Source organism: Acomys russatus, chromosome 3 (genome assembly GCF_903995435.1).
Source record: "Acomys russatus chromosome 3, mAcoRus1.1, whole genome shotgun sequence".
Lineage (NCBI taxonomy): Eukaryota > Metazoa > Chordata > Mammalia > Rodentia > Muridae > Acomys > Acomys russatus.
The window spans coordinates 13,657,222-13,661,510 of NC_067139.1; positions in this window are offsets into that span (position 1 = coordinate 13,657,222).

Sequence of the window (4,289 nt, forward strand, 5' to 3'; positions counted from 1 at the left end):
AAGGGCATGGAGATGAATATGCCATAGCCCTGGGTACCCACTCTCAGAGAGCTCCCGAATCACACAGGATTGAACAAAAGGTCTCCATGACAGCGCAGCAGGAGAAGGATGCCAGGAGCTCTGGAAGGGTGCTTACATATTGTCAGACTGTTCCCACCTCCAGGGACATGAGGATATACTGCAGATGTTGATTTTCCTAGTTATTTTCAATTTCTATTGGCTTATATAGATTTTGAAGAATAAAGATAAAGACAGGCAAGATTAAGGATTATTTTTGTTTTTCCATACTTGTTTTAAATTGTAGCATACATAAATGTGTTTGAATTTATAACTACAAATTCACACGCGAAATAAAGAAAGACAAAAAAAAAAAAAAAAAAAAAAAAAAAGAAAGAAAAGTTCTTAAAAGAAAATCTCACAAACCAACCAACCAACAACAACAACAAAACCTTTACATGGAGTTGAGTGTGATGGCCTATGCTATTTGGAAAGCAGATACCGGAAGGTCAGTTCTAGGTCATTTTCAGCTTAGGAGAATCTGAGACCAGCTTGGGCTACATTGGACCCCATCTTTAAAAACAACAAACAAGCAAAGCCCCAGAGAGACTGAGTAGACAGCCCAATTTTAAGCTGTTTGTTGTGCAAGCCTGAGGACGTGAGCTTGATCGCCAACAGCCATGTAGAAGCTAGATGTGGGGGTGGTGCTATGTACCTGCAGTCCCTGGCTTGGGAGGCAGAGACAGGCCCGGGGTTTGCTGGCCAGCCAGCCTAGTTCAATCAAAGGGTTCGAGGATCAGTAAGAAACCCTGTCTTAAAAAATAAAGCTGAGTTGTTTGACGCCTAACGAGAGCCTTCATCCCTACTTACTGGTGTTCATGGCACTGGAAGTTACTCTGTGTGCATGCTGATAGAGGAGAAAGGTAAAGGCCATCTGAGCTACAAACCCTATGATCTACAGCAGTGACCTGTTTGCATGATGTGGAAGTAATCAATCACTATCTGATGAGATTTAGCGCCTACTCCATGAGATAAAATCCATGCCTGATTCTGCTTAGTTGGCCAGGGACTTGAGACTAAATAGGTCAAGGACCTAGGAGAAAACCAACTACTCTTGTTTTACTAAAGGAATGTAGCAACAACATGATTCCTAATGACATTCCGCTATACCCATAGACAACTGTCTCATTTAGCCATCATCAGAGAAGCTTCCTCCTACAATAGATGGGAACGAATACAAAAACCCACAACTGAACATTGTGCAGAGAGCCACAGACCTTGGACCACTCAGTCCTAAATGGGATGTCTCCATCAAATCCCTCCCCTCAGGGCTCAAGGAACTCTTCAGAAAAGGAGGCAGAAAAACTGTAAGAGCAAGAAGGGATGGAGGACACTGAGAAAACAAGGCCTTCTACACACAACAGGACTGATGTACATACGAACTCACAGAGACTTCAGTAGCATGTACAGGGCATGCACAGATCCAACCAGGTGGGTCACAGCACTGAGATGGGAAAGTGAACATGAGCTCCCATGCCTAACCAAGAAGCTACCTGCAATTGACAATCACTCACAAAGAAAAAATTAGTTTTTTCCAAAAGATTCTTACTGGGTATGCAAACTACATTAAAAGCTGGGAACTATGCCCCACAGTAGAGAGACAACACAAAACAATCTCAATGATGTTTTCAGAGTTTATTGCTTTTGGGGGGAGGCATTTTTTATCTTATTGGTTTTTTTGCTTGTATATTAGGTTTCTGATTTTATGGTGTTTTGTGGGAGGGGGTGGAGGGATGTGGATGTATCTGGGTATATATATTTTTTGTGCTTTTTTGTTGTTTCCCGTTTTGGTCTGTTTTCTGAAAATCAAGAGAAAGAAGGCATGGAGTTGGATGAGTGGGGAGGTAGGGAGGATCTGGGAGGAGATAAGGGAGGAGAAACTGTGATCAGAATATATTATATGAAAGATTTATTTATTTTTATTTTGTATGGAGTTTTTTCCTTTTTTAAAGATTTATTTATGTATGCAGTGTACATATGCACACCAGAAGAGGGCATTAGATCATGTTACAGATAGTTATGAGCCACCATGTGGTTGCTGGGAATTGAACTCAAGACCTCTGGAAGAGCAGACAGTGCTCTTAACCACTGAGCCATCTCTCCAGCCCTGAAAGATTTCTTTATAAACAAATTCAAAGGAAAAAGCTAAACAACAACAAAAATGTTGGAGACCCTGGCCATCCACCTCTGGCTTTGATACACACACACACACACACACACACACACACACACACACACACACACACAAAACCTGAAAAACAACAGTGATGACGAAACATCAAAGTTGAGTATCCAGTAGAACTAGTTATAGGGAAAGTTTGTAAAAATGCCAATGCTTGGGTCACTATACGGTGGACAAGGGACTAAGAAAATAAAATCACAAAGTAGGGTAGGAGACCCTCAGAAGGTAAGACCCATTAGGACGCACACTGACCACGACCCTCCCTGACTTTTACTTCAGGTCTGGTCTTCCCTTCAGCTACCAGCTGTTCAGGACCACAGGCACAAAAGTTTACACAGGATAAGGCAGGAGCACAGACCCCCCCCCCCTACCCCCGCAACAGAACCCTCAGCCTCTCAGATATGATTTCTTACCTGAAGAGCTGGTAGATACATGGTTGGATTCCACCCTCAGGGAGCCACCTCTGATGGAAGCTGACTTTTCTGAGGGGTCAGGCAACACTCACTGACCTGGATCATGTGGGGGCTTGCTCCCTGCCAGCAGGTTATCGTTTGTTCATTCACTTGTTGGTTTTGATACACGGTTCATTCTTCAAGTTCCTTATAAAATGGAGAGTGACTTTGAACTTTTGACCTTCCTGACACTGCTTCCTGAATGCTGGGAGTATAGGTATGTACTGTCAGACCTGGTTCAATGGGGTCTGGGGATCGAACCCAGGCAACCTCTCTACCAACTGAGCTAGCAAGGCTCATCTATGAGACCACCCGACTTTATTAAATGTGAGCTAAAAGCACAACTGAGTCCAGTTTTGGCTCTCTCTAGGTAACACTCCTCAGCACCTCTCCAGTAAACAGTAAAAGTGCCACCAGTCTCCAGTGCCACTTAACACTTTAATCACATGGAGGGTGTTCCTTTAGTTTTGACTTCTCTGTCTGGAAGCATCTTCTTTTGAGTGAGATTTATCTCTCAAGGAGAAAACACTAAAATAAAATTCATAAGCGAGGAGCGGAGAAAAGGTCTCCAAAGCCCCTTGCAAAACAAAGGGTACGCACCTGCACACATTTCCTAAAATAAGTATATGCCGTCCTGCCCAGCATCCCTGTGCCTGACCCGGGAGTACCTGCTCACGGCCCGTTCCACAGAGCAAATAGCCCATCTGTGGTACTTTTCGATGAGGAGAACAGGAAGTTCTCTTTAGCGGATGGTGCCATGCAAAGTCTGTATTATTATTCTTCCAGCTCAGATTTATAATTGACTTTCTGTTAGGCATTGCAGAAGGTTAAATTAATTCAGTATGACTACAGTCCTTAAACAAATGCCTGGTAATGACTGCTTTCTTGTTTTAGCAGTTTTCTCAAACCACTGGGGTAATACCCATATAAAGCTCTTTGCTCCATTGTCGCATTAATTGAGACACACACACTGAGTTTGACAACAGGCGTATGCACACTGCTTCATAGCCATGACCACTATTTAGGGCTTCTGTTGGACTGATTTACTTTTGCATTTTCTCGATTGCACTTACTGTTGTACTAGGTACAGTTTACGAGTTCATTACAGTATACACGTAGCTTAAGACAATTCCTGTTTGGTTTAAGGAGAGGAGGAGAGATGGGAGAAGAGAGGGGCGGGGAGGGAGAGGTTTTTAAAACCAAACCGTGAGCAAGAATTCTTCCACAGACACTGCAAGGAACTTAAGCAACGTGGGCAGTGATGGCTTGAACCCGTTTCTACATGGACTAGTCACTTCAAGAATGACCTGCCAGCTAAACAAGCAGATGGAAACAATGCAGTCAGTCCTGAGTTAAAACCGCAGCGGTGAAAATGTACAGAAGAAATGTCTGCCAGCTAAACAGATGTAGCCTGCAGTCCTGCTGCTGCCTATAGGACCCTGTTGACATCCAGGGTCATCTGCCTAGTGCCACCTTAGAAACTGTCCTGATTCTGTACAGGACACTGAATGATAACACCCTGCAAGTCAGCTGACTGCTGTGTCATACTGCATTCCTGCAGATGCCAGCTCCTGCTCCCGCAGATTGCCAGTCGAGAT